This window comes from Squalius cephalus, assembly GCF_949319135.1.
Source record: "Squalius cephalus genome assembly, chromosome: 1".
Lineage (NCBI taxonomy): Eukaryota > Metazoa > Chordata > Actinopteri > Cypriniformes > Leuciscidae > Squalius > Squalius cephalus.
The window spans coordinates 814,229-836,582 of record NC_137122.1 but is presented as its reverse complement, the minus strand read 5'-3'; the positions used below and the strand labels follow the sequence as shown (position 1 = coordinate 836,582).

At 41.7% G+C, this 22,354-nt stretch overlaps 2 protein-coding genes across 2 annotated transcripts in view; both read right to left on the bottom strand.

Moving 5' to 3' along the window:
• The window catches only part of LOC307169547 (uncharacterized protein), a 28,778-nt gene extending 16,862 nt beyond the window's left edge, over positions 1–11,916 (bottom strand). Inside the window, exon 1 of the mRNA XM_079890273.1 lies at positions 11,827–11,916. The gene's annotated coding sequence lies outside the window, so the exon portion shown is untranslated. The remainder of the gene's footprint in view (positions 1–11,826) is intronic.
• The window catches only part of LOC307169567 (uncharacterized protein), a 199,603-nt gene that overhangs the window by 55,298 nt on the left and 121,951 nt on the right, over positions 1–22,354 (bottom strand). The gene's annotated exons all lie outside the window — the stretch shown is intronic.

The window sequence follows — 22,354 nt, the reverse complement described above, 5'->3', positions numbered from 1 at the left end:
TGCAGTGCAACAATCCTCAATGAAACATCCCCTCCTAACTTTACTTTTATGAGTGTCTGCAGAGCTGCTAAGAGAGGTGGGGGTCTAGCTGCTCTTTTTAAAGATATCTATCAATGTAAGCAAATATCATTTGGGAATTACCTGTCTTTCGAATATCTGGGGATTGTGTTAAAAGGTGCTCCACGCATTTTACTTATTATTTACAGGCCTCCAAAATACTCTCCAGCCTTTGCTGAGGACTTTACAGAACTGTTATCAACAATTACCTCAGAGTTTGACTGTTTTGCCATTGCTGGGGATTTTAACATTCACATAGATAATGCAGAAAACAATATGGCAAAAGAAATCAAAACTGTTTTAAAAACTTTTGATCTGACTCAGCATGTACATGGACCCACACACAATCGTGGACACACTCTTGATTTACTTATCAGTAAGGGTCTAAACATTTCATCGATTGTTATTAACCCTCTGAGGTCTGAGCTGTTTTCTGGGCCTGGAGTAGGGCTGCACGATTCTTGCTAAAATGTGAATCACGATTTTTCTCCATGGGAATTGAGATCACGATTCTCTTACACGATTCTCATTTTTTCAAACAAAATGTATTGCACTTAAGTACAAAACAACAACAACAACAACAACAACAAAACATAGGACATTCAGTATAATAAAGTGCAGGAGTAACAAAAAATTGTCTCTTTTCTTTATTTTAGACCCCTTAAAGTGAATAATTTTAAAGCTTTATGTTATTGAACATAAGAGAACATACAATAATAAATAAAAATAACTAAATAGAACCTGTGATTTTTGCTCCATTTGGCACAGAATGTACATAGTACTTACATCTACTGTGTTTACGGGAATACGCGACTTGGCATTTTGAAATATTTCTGTGTTTATTTGGCCGTTTAGGCGCGCAACCGGAGACTACTGCTTGTCCGTGTTGCGCTCAGAGCGCGCGGACAGCATCCTGTCAGTATAATTCAGTTCTCTTTCGCGACTTATCGCGCTTTTTATATTTAATTTCAATATAATGCACATCCTGCTCTTTTCTTTCTCATTCATTCACGTTTTGTTTTTAATAACTTTAAACAGGATCATCAACTGAAATCTGTGCGGATTATCAAAAATAGCCTACGACACATTTATAGGACATAAGAGTCTCTGCGGCAAAAGTGAAAGTAAAAGCACAGCAAAGCACGCGTTTCAATAAGGATATATTAAAGTTTATATAGCCTACTTTTACATTTTCGCTGCTGTTCTAAATGGTTTTCGCCATTACTTTAAACAAGCTGCAGCTGCTTGAATCCAGTGCAGGAGCTGTAGGTTACAATTTACCACAGAAACGTAAGCGGTTATTTGATTGCTGTGGTGACTCGTGTCACTCGCGAACAGCACTGAACACGCACTTTTGCCGGTAGGCCTACAACTTGAATATTATTATTATTATCATACACTTTTCATTAACTTCGGTAGGCTGTACAACAAGGGAATTGTAATTGGCTGCTTTTTTTGCAGAGAGCCGATCTTTGTTGATGTGTCTTAATTAATTTTTTTAGTTTGTTGGTAAATAGTGAGAGAGCTTGCGAGCCACATGATTTTTGTCAAAGAGCCAGGTATGGCTCGCGAGCCATAGGTTCCGTTCCCAACCACTAGTGTACACGAATCGTCGGTCAGCCATCACAACCCTATTTTGTTATTGTGTGAGTGTGACCAATAATAACGCGTGAATGCAGCATGATCTGAATGCAGGCCATACCCGGAAGTGAATCGCCATCATTAAGAAATGAGATCGCATCTATGTCTGAATCGAGATCGTGATTTTTTTTCGATTAATCGTGCAGCCCTAGCCTGGAGGTGTTCTGACATGCTCTGACATTTGTGCTTATTTCTGTTACTTGTGACATTTTCATGGCTAAAGTCTGATTACACTGTATTCAGCACAAACTCTGCTACAATAATATATCAGCAGCATGTATATAAAAGTTTGTAGTTTTGAGATAATAACATTTATGCGTGGTTTGTGAAAAAACAAAAAAAAATTGTCACTGAAATAAGCTCATGAAACCCATACTGATTATTTCTTCATAAGACTTTTGAAAATTGTATCACGTAGCCCAGAATATTTGCTTCAAAACTATGTGAAAATCATCCTGACTGCTCATTCAGAGAAGACAATATATTGATTTAAAAATTTTACGACGTGTTTTGTGTGAGAAAGCTCTATGCAAGAGGCGTGGACATCTCATTATTATGTAAGCTTTTCTCACCTGAGAAAGACAAAAGACACTCCCTAATGGCCCTATTAGGAGCTATCAGGCCCTGCCATTCTGAGCAGCCTTGCACAAAGAATGAGGAGATTTAAAAAAGAATGGCTTTTTGATTGTTTTTAATGTATTTACAACACAACATAATGACAAAAAAAAAAACATTATTTAACACACTGAACTAAAGACAGAGACTTGAACTGTCACACACCTTTGTGCCATTCCTGAAACATAGTAGGCTACATACATAGTAGGAAACTTATGTGAATGTTGAAGTCAGCAGGACTTATCAGTGGCATCTTGTTCCTCTAAAAACAACAAAACAGCTGTGAACATGCTGATATCAAGAGAAACTATGCTGCACAATTTGGGGAATATATTTTAGATTTTTCAGGTTAAAATAGCTTTTTAAAATGTACAGAATACACACACACATATATATATATATTAGCCTACTTTTACCATGCTGTGTTTTATTAGAATATAAAAACATCCTCGTGTTGAACACGTAGGCTATACAAGCACTGAAAGGTTGCCTATCATTCTAGTTCACATTTCACATTTCATGTTTCTGTCTACATGTACATATATGACATTAGGCTTAGTTCATGTTTTTACTCCAAACTCATTTCATAACATACATTTTAATCTGGCACGACCAGTTTAACATGTCTTACCTTAAAAATCTTCTCATCTTCAAATCGCGTTCTTCTGAGGTAAATCCGAGGTAAATTCAAGGTAAACAGCACAGCACAGCACAGCTTACAGTTGTCCAAACCCGATGAAAGCAGAGAAGAGTAAGTTACGAAGTCTCTGCTTCTTTGTTTTGAGGTGATGAGGGCGTTTACAGGTCTGCGTTTCTCCGCATGGATCATTTGCATGTCAATCGCTCGTGCGCGCGTGGGTGTGGTCACATTATAGTTAATGAGGACGCGTTTGAGAAACTGTACATGCCGCTGCTTTCGTATGGATTACTTAAAAAATAGAATATTTGTTTTTTAATATAATTTACATACTTACATACAAAATAGAGATTCCAAGCGTTGTATAGACATGCGTTTCAAGTCTGTGTGACAAACATTCGTTGAGTTACAGGTCATTTTCTGTCGCGTTTCAGAATGAGTTTCACATTGAGAGAGACTGCAGAACGCGCATCATGTTTATTTTCTTTGTTTTACGAAAAACACAACATTTTGTTTTTATTATGAGTGTACACAAATAAAAGAAGACATTTAACAGTTTTGAATGATGTACAATACAAGTATGTAAAATCAAAATCAACAGAGTAATTTGCACTGATATAAAAAAAAAACGAGCAGATCACGCCGGCGTGATTGCCGACCTCAGGGGGTTAAGGATGTAGCACTGTCTGATCATTTCTGTATTTTCTTTGATATATTGATCTCTCCTGCCACTGAAGCTAGATCTGTGTCTGTCAAGAAGAGATGCTTAACTATGAGGTTTGAGCAGCAGTGCTTCTCAGTGAGGAAAGGTAGAAAATGTAGACAAGCCTCAAACATTCTGTTTGAAGTTTTATGGACTGATGAGACAAAGATTTACCTTTACCAAAGTGATGGAAAGGCTAAAGTTTGGAGAAAAAAAAAAGATCTGCTCATGACCCCAAACACACAAGCTCATCTGTGAAACACGGTGGAGGTAATGTCATGGCTTGGGCTTGCATGGCTTCTTCTGGGATGGGCTCATTAATCTTCATTGATGATGTAACACATGATGGCAGCAGCAAAATTAACCAAACTGATTGGGAGATCCTTCATCATGTAGCAAGATAATGACCCAAAACACAGCGCCAAAACAACAAAGGAGTTCATCAGGGGCAAGAAGTGGAAAGTTTTAGACTGGCCAAGTCAATCTCCAATCTCCATCTACAGTTTCTGGTCCCATTGACTTCCATAGTATATATTTTTTTCCTACTATGGAAGTTAATGGAACCAGAAACTGTCTGGTTACTGACATTCTTCTAAATATCTTCCTTTCTGTTCAGCAGAAGAAAGAAATTCATACAGGTTTGAAACAACATGAGGGTGAGTATATGATGACAGAATTTAAATTTTAAAGTGAACTATCCCTTTAAACCCTATAGAGCATGCATTTACCTGCTAAAAAAGAGACTGAAGGGAGTAACCCCCCAAAACAAACAACAACTGAAAAAGGCTGCGGTGAAAGCCTGGAAAAGCATTAGAAAAGAAGAATGCAGAAGTTTGGTGATGTCAATGGGTCACAGGCTTGATGCAGTTATTGTAAGCAAAGGATTTGCAACTAAATATTAAGTCTTATTCACTTTAATGAATAAGGACCGGGAACACTTCCCATAAATCCTGATGTACTTGGTACATCATAAAAAGGATGGCGTATACGCTAATATTAGTCTCTCTGTTTATCCCGAGGTTTACCGCTGTCTGCCGGATCCAGGCCATATCCAGATCTGATGAAGGACCAGCGCCAGGACACGATGACAACGCAGTCCTGAAGTGTCAACTAGTCTCTCCCCTGTGAAGGCCTCCTTCCCTTTACGTCTATACAGATAAAACGTTGTCGGGATTATTCCGGTTTGCGTGGCTACGCAGACGTGACAATTTCTGAACTATACATTTTTAAGGCCTAACAAGTAGTTTGTTGAGGGTTGATTTGTGAAGGACTACACGCCTGCGCACATACACACACCTAAAGGATTATTAGGAACACCTGTTCAATTTCTCATTAATGCAATTATCTAATCAACCAATCACATGGCAGTTGTTTCAATGCATTTAGGGGTGTGGTCCTGGTCAAGACAATCTCCTGAACTCCAAACTGAATGTCAGAACGGGAAAGTAAGGTGATTTAAGCAATTTTGAGCGTGGCATGGTTGTTGGTGCCAGACGGGCCGGTCTGAGTATTGCACAATTTGCTCAGTTACTGGGATTTTCACACAACCATTTCTAGGGTTTACAAAGAATGGTGTGAAAAGGGAAAAACATCCAGTATGCGGCAGTCCTGTGGGCGAAAATGCCTTGTTGATGCTAGAGGTCAGAGGAGAATGGGCCGACTGATTCAAGCTGATAGAAGAGCAACTTTGACTGAAAATAACCAGAGGTATGCAGCAAAGCATTTGTGAAGCCACAACACACACAACCTTGAGGCGGATGGGCTACAACAGTTGAAGACTGGAAAAATGTTGCCTGGTCTGATGAGTCTCGATTTCTGTTGAGACATTCAGATGGTAGAGTCAGAATTTGGCATAAACAGAATGAGAACATGGATTCATCATGCTTTGTTACCACTGTGCAGGCTGGTGGTGGTGGTGTAATGGTGTGGGGGATGTTTTCTTGGCACACTTTAGGCCCCTTAGTGCCAATTGGGCATCGTTTAAATGCCACGGCCTACCTGAGCATTGTTCTGACCATGTCCATCCCTTTATGACCACCATGTACCCATCCTCTGATGGCTCCTTCCAGCAGGATAATGCACCATGTCACAAAGCTCGAATCATTTCAAATTGGTTTCTTGAACATGACAATGAGTTCACTGTACTAAAATGGCCCCCACAGTCACCAGATCTCAATCCAATAGAGCATCTTTGGGATGTGGTGGAACGGGAGCTTCGTGCCCTGGATGTGCATCCCACAAATCTTCATCAACTGCAAGATGCTATCCTATCAATATGGGCCAACATCTCTAAAGAATGCTTTCAGCACCTTGTTGAATCAATGCCACGTAGAATTAAGGCAGTTCTGAAGGCGAAAGGGGGTCAAACACAGTATTAGTATGGTGTTCCTAATAATCCTTTAGGTGAGTGTATTCAAACGCGCATACCTATCGACCGTCACAGGGGAGAGACACTAGTTGACACTTCAGGACTGCATTGTTGTCGTGTCCAGGCTAGGGTTGTAACGATACACATTCATATTAAACCGTTCGGTACGTATTACAAACCGAACGATTCTGTGCGACTAAAATTTTGTTAGCAGTCGTGCTGACACCACAACGTTGCCCAACAAGCAGAACGAAACTGCGCTAAGCTTTTTTTGACTTCCTGCTCAGCTAATGTTCGGACGTACTTTGCTCTATCGCTTTTATATTTTATCTTCTATATTTTTATATTTTATATCCTTTTATCATCTAATTTTAACTTCAGCAAAAAAAATTTTACTTACTTACTTGGTACTTTTAAAGCAAAGTAGGCTATTTATGATGACCCATAACAAACTTACTTCCAATATATTAATTTTATTAATAAAACAAATGGAAGTGATTTGGCAAGTTAACTGTAAGGATACATTTGCCAGCATTTGTCCCAAAATTGCAAAGAACCAACAGGAAAATAAATGTGTGCCTTTACTAGCAGCGTACTTGTAGTAAATTAATACAAACTTCAGCATATTCTGAATCTCTGGCATTTAATAATAGACTTCTAACCAACATCCTATTGTTATTTCTAATGAGCAATATAATCCTTCAGACAAAAAATCATTGGTAACACTTTACAATAAGGTTCATTAGTTAACTACATTAGTTAACATTAACTAATAATGAACTGCAGTTATACAGCATTTTTCATCTTTGTTAATGTTAATTTCAACATTTACTAATACTTTATTAAAATCTTGTTAACATTAGTTAATGATGATGATGATGATGATGAACTACAATGAACAAACAATGAACAGCTTTATTTTCATTAACTAACATTAACAAAGATGAACAAAAACAGTAGTAAATGTGTTGCTCATTGTTAGTTCATGTTAGTTAATACATTTACTAATGTTTAATAAAGGAACCTTATTGTATTGTAAAGTGTTACCAAAACATTTTGCTGTAGCAAAACCACAAACAGTTTTCGTTCAAAAATATAGAATCATGTACCAGCAGCTCTCATATAATGCTCGTGGACTTATGCATATTCTGAATAATTAGTAACATACAAAGCCGCTCTTATACACAACTAAATAATAAAGAGTTATGACTTGAAATGTTTGCTGTATACCACAATTAAAAACAGCTTATACAAAAAAAATGAATGAACATCTGCAGAATGCACAGTCAAAATGTAACTTTTCGTGACTGGCATTGCACATATTACAGGGCAGTATAACATACGTATAACAGATCGGTTTACAGTATATTGATGTGAAAACTAAACAATACAGAAAGCAGCTCTCATACAAAAAATACTAAATAGGTAACAATGAAATTGCCAATTTTCCATACGTTAGCTTTTAACGAAGAGGGTGCCGTTCGAATTTGGCTTCGTCATGGACACCCTCAGCATATAGCCGGTGAGTCCCATGAAACTAGTGCTCCTCGACAGGTAGAGAAACAAGCCGATCGACTTACAAATCGATGGCACAAACAGGGAGCGAGACCCAAAGGCACTCGAGACATCAGATTGTCACGAGCATCACATATTGCCGCAGTAGCATCCTCTACCCCAGATTCGGCTCTGACAAGGATTGCAAACACTGGTCTCCTACCACCGCCATACATCTTGAGAACAGATTTGAAGTACTAATGAATGTAAATGAGGAATCCCCAAACGTGATGAATGTGATCGAACACAGACTGAATCAGCCTGTAGCTAACACTGATGCTAACTGGCGCTCAAGGTCGAGCAGACAGCGGCACTCAGCTCAGAGCGCAGCCGAGCCCAGGACTCTGATAGTGGGGGACTCCATAATCAGAAACATTAGCAGCAGGGATACAACTACGTGCTGCCTTCCACAAGCAACAACTTCTGATATAAACAGGGAACTTCAGAATAGTGGTCGACCAATATATATCGCAGCCGATATATCGGCTGATATTTGGAATTTTTTAGATATCGGCATTGGCCGATAAATCTTTTCGTTTGGCCGATATAGGCTATTTCAAAACAGTTTGTGACTGCATTAGCGCTTTTTTCCACTGACGCGAACAGAGCGAGCGTGAATGAACTGAATACACTCGCTCTGCTCCGCCCAGCATGCAAGACAAGCCACTCAGAAGTGAAGCAGAAATCTGACAGACACAGTATATGACCATTCGCATTCGCTTTCTAACCTGACACTACATTGTGTTACACACAAAAACACTCCGGCGTGCAGCAGAGTCTATTCAAACAGTACCGTGATATGTCAGATCCGCAGCCCAGCGGTAGCTCCAGTGGGGGTCACAGATGTGATATAAACGAATTCAAACAAAACTGAAAATATTTTACCTCACAAACAGTCAAAAATCCTGTGACTGGCTGTTCCTCAGATACGCGCGTTGTTCTCGGGTTACATTTAAACTAGACGCTGTTTTCCAACGGACTCGCGTGCACGGAAAAGCTGGGTCGCGTGTCGTGCACAACAGATCAGTGTTCGCGTGAGGTGGATGAGAGGACAACACTATGGTATAATAATAATACGTTTGAAAATAAATCCTCGAAAATGTTATTCATTATCTACTTCATTTATTTATCCATGATTGGCATAATAATACTGGATGACCAATGGTTAAGTTTAATAAAACCCAAACAGTCAGAATATTACATTTACAAAAAAATTAAAAAATAGCACATGCAGAAACTAAGAAATTGTCCAATAAATATATTTATTTTGTTAAGGAAAAATGACAAATGTTTGAATGTTCACCTGTTTGGCAAGTGTTTGTCATGATATGCTCTGACAATAAAGAGTAGTTTAAAACCACAGTTAACGCTCTGGTTTCTACAACTTTCACTTAGGAGCAAAAATCTGCCTATAAACTTGAAAGAAATAAACCATGCCTATAAACTTTTATCGTGATAATTATCGATATCGACTGAAATAAAAAAAATATTGTGATTTTTTTTTTTGGGCCATATCGCCCAGCCCTACTATCAATGTAAGCAAATATCATTTGGGAATTACACATCTTTTGAATATCTGTTAATAACTGTTTTAAAAACTTTTGATCTGACTCAGCATGTACATGGACCCACACACAATCGTGGACACACTCTAGATTTACTAGATCTGTGTCTGTCAAGAAGAGATGCTTAAATGAGAACACTAGTGTACTATAGGGCTGTCAATCTTCCTCTATAATACTATTCGAATTCCATTCCTTATTTTATTTAATATTCGAATAATATTCGAATATTAAATGCTCAAATGTATCCTATTATTATATGAATCATGACGCATCGTTGCCATGAAAAACAGCGTTGCTATGGACGCGGAACGGACTATTTTCTTTAGCGGAAGCAATACAATCGTTTTTAAATCAATAAACTCCTTTTTAAATCAATATTTTGTGTAAAATTATTTATTTATTTTGTAGGTAGCCGTGTAATAATTCAGCCTGTCGGGGTTGTTATTCGCTATAACAACCGCCTCGCTATACATTATCTTACTTGGCGGACAGCTGGTAACAGTTAAGCCCCGTGATGAGGAGATCAGAAAAGAATAATTCTTGCCTGTTTTAGCGGCGGTTCCTAGGACAGATCGCCTAGCTTGTCAGGGTGTAACGTTGTCAGTTTTTCCATTTAGGGTTTGAAATCCAAACACCTTCAACACATCGCTTCTCAAATTGTCAGGAGTGGTGATCTCCGTTTCCGTGCAGACATTGCTCTCCGCGATTTTTGACAGTATTGTTATGATACAGCGTGGATAACGTGCACAATTGTGTTACGATTCAAAAACGTTATTGTTCATCTGACGAAACAAAAGCATTTCATTTTCACATGCGCGCGAGAAAGGCAAGATTGCATAATTTTTTTAATTTTTAAAATGTACATAAAAAAAGCAATATTCGAATAGGAACTTCAGCATTCGAATAGTACTGATTTTTTTAATATTCGAATTATATTCGAATTTCGGAATTCGTTCCAACAGCCCTAGTGTACTATTTATGAAGGCTATATCCTTAACATCAAGCACATCTGCAGACTCTGTTGATTTTCTCCTTGATTCTTTTAACTCTAAAGTTAAAAGTGTAATTGATGATATTGCTCCTGTGAAAGTCAGGAAGAAGAGTGGCAGACAAAAAGCACCTTGGAGAAACTCAACAGCAGTGCAAAATATGAAAAGACAATGCAGGAAAGCAGAGCGCATGTGGCGGAAGACAAAACTTGTAGTCCATTATAACATCTACAAAGACAGCCTTCATGCTTTCAATATGGAACTAGGCAAAGCTAGACAGACTTTCTTCTCAAATATTATAAATAGCAATTTAAACAACACACGCACTCTTTTTGCTACTGTAGAGAGACTGACAAACCCCCCCAAGCCAGATTCCCAGTGAAATGCTCTCAGAGAACAAGTGCAATGAGTTTGCTTCTTTCTTCTCTGAGAAAATCAGTCATATCAGAAAGGTGATCAGCACATCCTTGAGTTGCGCTGGGGTCAGTCAGATCAGATCACATTTTTCAAAAGTGTGTTAAACAGTTTAGAAGCAGATCTTCTAGAAGTGGTAACTCCCAGAGAGAAGTGAGGCATTTTTCCAAACTCCCTGAAAACTGCAGTTGTCAAGCCCCTCTTGAAAAAGAGCCATCTGGATAAGACCATATTAAGCAACTATAGACCGATCTCAAATCTTCCTTTCATAGGCAAGATCATTAAAAAAGGCGTCTTCAATCAGCTGAACAAATTCTTATGCTCGAATGGATACTTTGACAATTTTCAATCTGGTTTCCGACCGCACCACAGCACAGAGACAGCGCTCATAAAGATAATAAACGATATTCGCTTAAATACTGATTCAGGCAAATTATCAGTGCTGGTACTACTCGACCTCAGTGCTGCATTTGACACTGTCGATCATAACATACTTATATACATGTAGTATGCATTTGAGTGTGGTGAAAGTTATAATGTTATTCTATGTGTTAGTTCGTTTGCTATATGAAACTAGCAGTAAGCTAGATCAACATAAGAATAACATGATGATCATATTCTAACATTTCATCATGTTGAGCTTTATAACATTAACATGTTAGCGTGGATATTGTGGCATTGACAAAAAAAATTGTACATATTGTACCTTTAAATAAGAACACACAAAAACAAAACATATATATATATATATATATATATACAAAACACTATAGGCCTAGTTATTCAAATTGTTATTCTTACACAACAACATTATGGAAGAAGCTGGCTGATCATTTTGCTCATCCAACACAATATGCAAATTATAAGTTTATTGCATTATGATACTGTATGCTCAGCCATACATTCAGCTTTTCTATAATGTTCAGGATTTTAAACACATTTACAGGTTTTAGCATTGAGGTCTTATTATTTGTGGGGGTGCTGCTGCTGCTGTACTTATTTGCTTTATATATCCAGATGTATTTTTAATATTCTGATCACCTCATGTATGTAAACAGGGCAACATCACATTATTTAACTATGACCTCAGGGTTTAATTTACACATTTCTGACTGGTAGCGAACATTAGTGAAGTGTTGGTCACTAAGCTAGCTGCAGTTAACTATTCTCTTCCAATAAACACTAACTAAAGCTGGCTACATAAAACACAACTACTGCCTAGATTCATGAGAGGACGGCTGAAGTGTTTAAAAGTGAAAAACACAGTAATTTCATCAACTTACCAGCGAGCGAGCTTCGGGAATACTTAGAGTGAATGGGGTTCAGTGCTGGAGCTGTCGGTGTTTGCCGGTCACTTCCGCATTACTCAGTTCTTCTTCTTCTTCTTCTTTGGGCTTATTGGCGGTTCGCATTCTTAAAAGACCATTACCGCCATCTACTGTGGGTAATAGATAAGAGACAATAGCTGTTTCTCAATACCAAGTACGCAAAGTTCGGACTTGAGTCCTTGGTAGTTCGGACTTGACAAGTTCGACTCAGGAGAACGAACTCCCTATAGGACGGAAGGACTCAAGTCCGGTAATTCTGAAATGGAACAGCGGTGTACTTGATAACGTCACTCAGCTCGCTCTGGCTACTCCGGTCATCTCTTTATGTATATCTAGGCTACAAATAAAATAAAAATATGTTATAAACCACCACTCTGGCTCTTTTCATTTTCATTTAAAAAAATCTTAAACATAATGGCCACACAAATGTGGTTCAGGCAACGCAATTGATTATCTTCACTGCTTATTTATAACAACACGAAATATAAAGCACAACCCTGACTCTTTTTGTTTTCATTTTAAAAATATGATCAATAAAAAAAACATTATAATATTGATCTTTAAAACTAACATTTAGCAAAAAGAGACAGGGTTGTGTCATTTTATTTTATTATATATGTGCATACAGTGAAGAGAATGTAGGCAACATGTAGGCTATTTTATATGTTTTAAATATATAAAATAAAATGACATAACCCTTTTTGTTAAATGTCAGTTTTAATGATCAATAATAGCCATTATAAAAGTATAAGTAGGTATAAGAAAAGTAAAAGGTATAAGAAGCTATACAATAATATACAATAATAAAGCCAACGATTCAGTCAAACATAAGTTTGACTCTCTAGGCTACAACGTTAAAGTTAAATAGACTAAATAAAGCTATGAAACTTCACTTTGCCCTCAGCTTAACGTTTTGCCAGGGAACAAATTATAGATTAATGAGACAAATAAAATAAATAAATAAATAAATAAATAAATAAATAAATCGCCCGTTAGATATACACAAGACGATTTATATCTCATGTTAAACCACTAGACTGGAGACATCCGAGCCAGCGTCAAACGTCAGCAGCACTAGCCGAGGAAAGGCTGTTCTCGGCGGGGTACATGAGCACTGAGCGTCTGATTGCCTGGTTCTCACAACTCCGAAAACAACAGATCAAATTTTCAAATAGGCGCTATCTTTATAAATAAACCAAAGATTTGAGCTTTAAACAACTACATTCTCGCCTGAAATACTCTTAAAACGTACTCGGTTACTAACGTAACCTCGGTTCTCTCTAGAAGAGGGAACGAGTACTGCGTAAGTATCTTAAGTATCTAACCTCCAGGTTATAAAACCTTATAAATGTAGACAGGGAGGCCCAGCCTGCCGCCATACATATGTCTTGCAAGGCAATCCCGCTAGACCAAGCCCACGAAGAGGCCATGCCCCTCGTGGAGTGCGCTCTGACACCCAACGGGCACTGCAAGCCCTTGGTAGTGTATGCCATGTATGCATGTCAGCAGCCATATCATCCTGTAGCCCAAGACTGGTTGCCCACTGAAGCTAAGCAGGGCTGAGCCTGGTCAGTACCTGGATGGGAGACCTCCTGGGAAAAACCAGGTTGCTTTTGGAAGAGGTGTTAGAGAGGCCAGCAAGGGGTGCTCACCCTGTGGTCTGTGTGGGTCCTAATGCCCCAGTGTAGTGACGGGGACACTATACTGCCAAAAGAGCACCGTCCTTCAGATGAGACGTTAAACCGAGGTCCTGACTCTCTGTGGTCATTAAAAATCCCAAAAAAACAAAAATTTGCCCGTTGGCCCCTGTCCATCATGGCCTCCTAATCATCCCCATATACTGATTGGCTTCATCACTGTCTCCTCTCCACCAGTAAGCTGGTGTGTGGTGGGCGTTCTGGCGCAATATGGCTGCCGTCGCATCATCCAGGTGGATGCTGCACATCGGTGGTGGTTGAGGAGATTCCCCCATCTATGTAAAGCGCTTTGAAGTCTCAGATAAAGCGCTATATAAATGTAACGAATTAATTAATTATGCCAGCGCTATTGCATCAACTATCCATCTGGATAGGCTCTGTTTTCGACGCGGCTAGTCCCTTGGAACGCCCGCTGAATGAAACAAATAGCTGCTCTGTCTGTCTAAAGGCAGACGAGCGAGACACATAAGCTCTTAGCACCCTAACTGGACAGAGAAAGCTTGCGTACCCTTCCTCGTCAGAGACCGGCAGGGCTGAAAGGGAAATGACCTGAGCCCGAAACGGTGTGTTGAGGGATTTTGGAACACAACCATGCCTAGGTTTGAGTATGACTCTCGAGTCATTTGGCCCAAACTCCATGCACGCCGCACTCACGGAGAGCGTGTGTAAGTCACCTATGCGCTTAACTGAAGCGAGAGCCAGTAAAAACACTGTTTTGAAAGACAAGTGTTTAAAATCGATCGACTGGATAGGCTCGAATGGGTCACCTTTCATGGCCTCCAACACCGTAGAAAGGTCCCACACAGGGACTGAGGGAGGTCTGGGAGGATTCAGCCTCCTAGCTCGCCTAAGGAAGCGGATGACTAAATCATTCCTTCCTATTGACTGACCAAGCGTTGTTTTAGAAAACGCTGCTATAGCCGCCACATAGACTTTGAGCGTGGAAGGGGTCCTGCCCTTATCCAGCAGCTCTTGTAGGAAGGAGAGAACCTCCGTCACCCCGTAATCTAGGGGTGAAACGCCCCGAGCTGTGCACCAGCCGGAATACACAGACCACTTTGAGGAATAAAGCCGTCGAGTAGACGGAGCTCTAGCCTGAGTGATAGTGTTTAACACTCCCTCTGGGAGGTCAGTGGGTACCCGTTGATAGTCCACACATGAAGGGACCACAGCTCCGGGTGAGGATGCCAAATCGAGCCGTTGGCCTGAGAGAGGAGGTCCCTCCTCACTGGCACTGGCCACGGGACAGTGTCCGCTAGCTGCATCAGAACTGGGAACCATGGTTGGTTCTTCCAGAGCGGTGCTACGAGCAGCACTGAGCATCCCTCTTCCCTGATCCGTTCTATCACCTGAGGCAGGAGAGAGATGGGGGGAAAAGCATAGAGCGGGCAGCGCGGCCACGTTTGGGCCAGCGCGCTCCTGCTCTTGGAGAAAAATTCCGGACAGTGTGCGTTTTCGTGAGACGCGAACAGGTCCACTTTTGCTCTGCCGAACCTCTCCCACAATAGTTCGACTGTATGTGGGTGTAGAGACTATTCGCCCGCTGGAACGTTGTTCCTGGACAGCCTGTCTGGCCCCAAATTCTGCAGCCCAGGCACGTGCACCGCTCTCAGCGAGCCCATACCAGAAGGCGTTCCGCCAACCTGTATAAGTTTTGGGATCTGAGACCGCCCTGGCGATTTATGTAGGACACCACCGACATGTTGTTCGAGCGGACCAAAACGTGGTGACCCTTTATTTGGGGACGAAAATTTGTTTATTTGTTGTCCACTGCCAACATTTCCAGGCAGTTTATATGTTGGAGCTTCTCCCGTTCTGACCATTGGCCGAAGAACGGTCTGCTCTTCATCCTCGAGGAAGTCCCCAGGCTTACACCTGATTGGTACCAGTCGTTCGCTTTCCAAGGTTTCAGAGCTAAGATGCATGTCTGATCGACCTTGAGATGAAGCAGACCGGACGCCCACGCTCGGCGCGGTACTCGCGCTTTTAACCAGAACTGCAGAGGGCGCATGCGGAGCAAGCCCAGCTGGAGAACTGATGATGCTGAGGCCATGAGACCCAGCATCTTCTGAAATTTCTTGAGCGGGACGGTCGCGCCACAGCGGAAAGAGCTCGCGCTATCATAGGCCGCGAGTCCAGTTCTGTGCCCAGAAAGGATATTATCTGACTGAGGATCAGGGAACTCTTCGCCCAATTGACTCTTAGACCTAGATTCTCGAGATGTTCGAGTAAAACGGTCCTGTGCTCTATGAGCTCTGAGTGTGATTGAGCTAGAATCAGCCAATCGTCCAAGTAGTTCAATACTCGCATGCCCCGGAGTCTGAGGGGTGCAAGCGCTGCGTCCATGCACATCGTACATGTACGAGGTGCTAGGGACAAACCGAACGGTAGGACTGTGTACTGATATGCCTGGCCCTCGAAGGCGAATCTCAAGTATCGCCTGTGACGTGACGCTATCTGTATTTGAAAATACGCGTCCTTCAGATCTATCGACATAAACCAGTCTCCTCGGCGAACCTGCGCGAGGATTTTTCTGGTTGTGAGCATTTTGAAGCGGCGTCTCGCCAATGCTTTGTTCAGTTGTCTTAGATCTAGTATGGGTCTGAGACCCCCGTCTTTCTTCGGTACCAGGAAGTATCTGCTGTACAGCCCCCCTTCGCTTTGAGCTTGAGATAAAGGCTCTATTGCCCCTTTGCTCAACAGTTTCAATATTTCGGCTCGAAGTAGGTGTGCTACTTCTGTATTCACTGTGGTTTCGACGCGCGCCGCCACACGGCGAGGGCGTCGACAGAACTGTAGCGAATAGCCTCTTTTTATAATGTCCAGCACCCATTCCGAAACCCCGGGAAGCGCTGCCCATGCATCTGCATGGGTGGCTAGGGGTTGAATGCAAAGAGCGCTCTGGTCGCTTGGCGACAGAGGCGCTTCGGTGCGCTGTAACATAGGCGTTATGCTCATGACATTTGAGGCGGGGAGCGCGCTGATCACAGCAGGTAGATTGCCCGCGCTCGACCCCGCTGCGGTGTTTAACCGAGTGAGGGAGGGCTGGGCGAGTCCCGTGGGACTTGTCATGTCTGTGAGTGAATGCGGGCACGGGAGAGCGGGCATATTTACTGCATTGAGCGCATTGTCTGCCCGAGCAGAGTGAATGCGCACTGATTTAGTTTTTACAGAAACCGTGAGACATGCAGAACATAGTGTTTGTGGGCACTGGGCACGTTTACTATGTTGGATGCGCAATCGACCTGAGTCGATTTTATGAGCGTGGGCCCTGTGTGAAGGGCTGTGCTTGTGTGTAGGGATGGGCACTGAGCAGTGGGCATTTTTTCTACACTCATAGCACCATCGGCCGTGGCCGGGACACCAGAAAATACACTCTTTATGGGATTTATCTGGGTAGCCGTAAAAACGCCATTTGTGTGCAGGCAAGCGGGCAGCTGTTCCTGCTTATACACTGCAGAATACACTGGAACAGTCGCATTTCTTGGAACTGAACGAGCGATGAGCTTCGGTAGAAGTCCGGCCGCGGCGGGACTCGAACATCGAAGCTTTTCTAGGCGTGCTAGGATGACTTCGGGGCTTCGGGCTTCACCGCAATCCTAGGCCGTGGCCCACGAGGAGCGGGGCGGCTAGTCGAGCGAGAGCGAGGCCTCGAGCTACGGTCCTGTCGGCGCTGCGATGAGGCGGCAGGGGGCAGAGGCTGTGGCTGTGAGCTCCGAGCAGGTGGTTTCGCACGGCCCGCTGTGGAACTTGATCGCTTCGGTAAGAAGTGCTTAACCTGTTAAGCTGCAACGCCACTTTTGAAAAATCCCCAGAAATGACATACCCAAACTGAAACAGATACAGTTCATGAACCCTTTGTACTAAAAGCACAAGTATGATCTCGTTTGAAAGCTGACACCTGGCAGTTTATTGTAAATGTAGAATTAATTATTGTCGTAATGACAAAAATTGTTATAAATAGCTTCAAAGTTTTGTAAAGTTATTAGAAATTATTTTTTATGAAACATCCTCATGAAAATAAAATTGAAGTTGGCACTGGAGCAATCTAGAAATGCACTACAGCTAAAGCCACATGTCTAAACATTTTATGTTTAAAATCTGAAGATAATAAGCCCAAAACTCTGTATTTAGTTAAATGTTTTTCAAGACCATGTCATGTGACTAACAGTTAGGGCTAGCTAGCATGTTAGCTTAGCACACCATCAATACACGACAATATATGAGATTAAAACCATGTTTATGCTCAAAACGTACTTTATAACTCAAGCCGAATGTTTTAAATAATCTTCTGTGATCTAATTTAGCTTCAGATAAAAAAATCAGACAGAAAATATATTATTTGATAGTATTATGCACAATGATGAAGTCTATATAGATTAGCATTACATTATAAATATAATCTTTTATTATGAAAATACCTGGCATGGCTTGAAGAACACAGGCAAATCAGATATCATTGCAATCATGTTTATTGTCTTCAAAACATCTGTATCTGCATTTTACAGCGCGAACTCTGTAGCTTTGTGTGTGTTCGAGGCTTCCTGGAATGTCACATGATCATGGCTCTTCTTCATGTTTCATATATGGACTATATTACTGTGCATATAGCGCCCTCAGGCTATTGGTATGAATTGAAAACACTGTGAATTAGAATACCAAACGCTCATAAAGATTACATTGACGCATTTGGGTATAAATTCAATAAATATTATTCCTGTCTATAGAAATATGATGTAAATCTAAAAGAATCTATCAATATTTCTCCAAATCTGCACATTTGTGAGCTAAAGCCCTGAGGGACGTTGTTTTGTGTATCGCTGTCATGACGACAGCACGGGAGTTTATTATGAATGGGAGCGGCTGACGCGCATAATTCATATTAAAGGTATCGACTCATTTTTTCATTTCATAACTCCTGACACAAATTAAGACATAACTGTCACTATGAGTTTCTCAGAATACAATAGTGGTCAAATACTGAAACTTGAGTCTTATATCTTTTTAATGATGTATAGTTTGTCAAGGTATAACATTAAATCTGATAGTAATTTTGAATTAAATAAATAAAAAACGCTTCAGTGCGCCGACGCACTGGTGAAGCTTAACAGGTTAAAGGCCTGTGACGCTTTCTGCACCTCGGCGAATCTCTACACGAAGTCATTGACAGAGGATCCGAAGAGGCCAGCAGAAGAAAGCGGGGCGTCGAGGAACGCGGTGCGCTCAGACTCAGACATCTCCAAGAGCGTCAGCCATAAGTGTCTCTCAGCAACAGTGAGAGAAGCCATGCTCCGTCCAATGGCCTGTGCAGCAGACTTAGTAGCGCGGAGAGCGAGGTCTGAAGCACTCCTTAAGTCTGCCATGCAAATTGCATCTGGTCCGCTCTCGTCCAGCTTTCAGAGGAGATCGGCCTGGAAAATCTGCAGCATGGCCAGCGTGTGCAGCGCTGACGCAGCCTGCCCAGCAGCGGAGAAAGCGCGACCGAGCAGTGTTGACGTCGTGCGGCAGGCTTTGGAGGGTAGAGCCGGTTTTGCACGCCGCCCAGCAGAGGGCGGGCAAAGGTGGCCTGCTATCGCCTCTTCGACCGGCGGGAGCGAATGGTATCCTCTGCTCTTAGCACCATCAACAGTAGAGAATACCGGCGAAACAGAAGAGCGCATTCGAGCTGAGAATGGGGCGTTCCAAGCTTAGGCGACTTCTTCATGTAACTCAGGAAGAAAGGGTGCCGGTTTGGACTCAGGCGAAGCACGCTCCCCAGGAAGGAAGAATCCATCCAGCCGGTTGTGAGAGGGCAGCTCAGGCGTAGACCACTCGAGGCCAAGGCTCGCCGCGGCCTGCGCGAGTACACGCATCAGCTCCATCTCGATGCTAGCTCTTTTGCTCGGTGGTCCGCGAGCAGAAGGCGCGAGATCCACAGAACTCGCCCAATCCTCACTGCCCGACGCCAGCAGAGAGCAGGTGTCATCCTCCCCAGACACGGCTTTCAAGTCATCCTCCTCAATAGAAGCGGCGGCGGACCGCGGCCGCTGTCCAACAGGAAGTGACTCGACCAAAGCCGGTGAAGCAAGCGGGCGAACCGGTGAGCTTTGGTGGGCTGAAGAAGGTTCCGGGACCCGCTGAGCATGGCACTTTTTACGGCGCGGCACCGCAGTGGGTGGAAGTGCAGGCTCGAAAAAAGCTGCCAGGCGAGTCCTCAGAGTCGCCATAGGCAGTAGCTCGCAGTGAGGGCAGCCGCCGTCAGCGAGCGTGATCGCTGCGTGATCTTCACCCAGGCAGGAAACGCAGATAACATGGCGGTCCCCGTCGCTGAATGGGGCTCTGCACGAGCCGCATGAAGGCATCTTGAAAAAGACGCGAGCTCTTTTAGAGTGTGTGTCGCGCCGGCAAACACACACACACACAGAACAGAGAGTGAAAAGGATATAGGCGCCGGATAGCGCAGCGGGAACGGCAGTAGAAGGCGGCGTGGCCAGCGGCTTCAGGTGATGGCTCGTCCCGCTGAAAGGCTTTGCTGATGCGTGATGCGTGAGCTTCGCTGAAGAGATGAAAAATCAGATATCAGCTGCCTCCGAGCCTTGTTTTATTGGCCTAAGCCACGCCCGTTTCAGCGGGATGTGACATAGTCATCATTGGATGACTCATTGGATCTGACGTCACAATAGGCCTCGCTCGATAGGCTGATGCAGTTGCCGCAGAGCAGCCAATAGGCACGCAAGCTGTCTCGCCTATGCCTGCATGCTGCTGCAACGCGTTTTACATTAATACAAAATTAAAGGATAATTTTGTGGCTTCAATATCTCGCGGAAAAGAGATTTTCCCCTAGCGTAAGATACTTACGCAGTACGAGAGACCTCTTGTAAGAGAACTACATTTCGTAACACAATTACAGCAGTATTTTTAAATTACGCGGGGTTTCTCCTCTGCTATTGACGCTTGCTGGTTGGTGTGAGATGCATTCTGGGATACCTGGCTGTCTCAAGTCCGCACAAGTCACCTCTCGATGCATCCTCGGTAAAAGGGGCGGATCAAGAACACATACAGGGATTTGAACTGGACTTGGCTAGATGTGAACTTTGAATTGGAACAGTACTTGGGCAGCGACTGATGACGTTTCACAAGTCCACAAGAACACAAGTACAGACAAGAACGCATATTGAGAAACGGCTAATATATCACAACTCCCAGAACAATCCGGGCTCGTGCTTTCACTTTCGCTGCGTGTTCAGCTCCTCCATCTCCAGCCAAAGCCCATCACATTCCAGAGAGGGATACTGATACTAAAATAATAATAATAATAGCCTATATATATTCTTTAGATCAAATGTGTTCTATTTAAAAACTGTATAATTAATTTTATAGCATATAGCAGCTTGTCATTCCAAATACGGCACTTCAACACGGAGACCTGATAAACATTGATTTTCATGCTTGCAGCCCCAAAAGGTGCAAAAGGTGTGTTAATGTAAATCAGTTGAGCATTTTGTCTGTAAATATGTTCAGTTTTTGCACAAATGTAAGACCAATGAACAATGTTAGCTGATCAGTTATATCATTTGTATACATTTCAGCTCTTACATTGGTGATATGGTGAACGGAGTAAAGTTTATAAAGGATTAAACATCATAAAACCATCAGTAAAAGTCTCATCCTTGTTCGGAGGGCATGCTACAGTAAGAGCTTCACCTCAAGAGTGCTAACGTTACATCGAGCGGCCCGTGAATTCAAAGGACAACAGCACAGGCAGCGAGCTAACGTTGCAACAACACGGAAAATGGATGGCATCGAAGAGCAAACACGTAAGCTACAAACTGAAATCAATGAAACGAGAGCTTTTTTACATCAAGGAGATACAGAGAGCATGTCAAGGCAGGAATTAAAGGACGATATTGAACGCAAAGAAAAACAATTAGCTGAACTACATAAAATGGAGGCTGCGATCATTACCCAGGCGTTCAGAGCGGCCTAGTGTGTTAACGGAGAAAATGCTAGCCTACCAAAAGGACGAACTAATTAACCCTTATATGACCTTAGTTTCCTGTTTACACTCAGTGCATTTGGGGTCTATATGACCCCAAAGATGCACAGAGCTTTTGTACAAGAAATATACATTTTAATAATACAAATTATATATCATTTTTTTCGTTTACTTCTCATCTATATTTTTATGCTGTGTTTTGGGGGATATGAAGTACTTTTTTACCTATTTACTGCAAAATTCCTCAACTACACCATTAGCATACGTATGAAATATAACATTTTTATGAAAAAAACACATTTATGATGATCAAATTTAAATATGAGTTGTTTCTGGATATTGATCTAGGTGTTAGATGCAGAATTCTGCCATCTGGTGGTTAGATGTTTTTTTGTAGATAATATAGTTTTAGCCACAAAGTGTAATTACCATATACTTCCAGCAGAGGCCCCATAGAGATCCATTCATTTTTCTGGATGTGACTTATTGCTCTTATAACAACTTTTTTGATGAATTATATATTTAAACATTTTAAAATACATTAAATCAGTATTGTGTCAAAGTTTAGAATTTTTTTTTTTGTTGTTTGAGGTCTTTTGAAGTGTCTTGTTATTGCAATAATGCTATATAAATTTGCAATAATGTCACATAAGTTGCCACTAAAAGAAACTACTTGATTGCAATTGCATATTATTTCAATAATAGAAATGTATAAAATGATTAACTTTAGAATAAGAAATAAATAAAAAAAATAAAAAAAAATAAATAAAAAAAACAGTAAAAAAAAAAAAATAGCTATAGGCGGATAGGA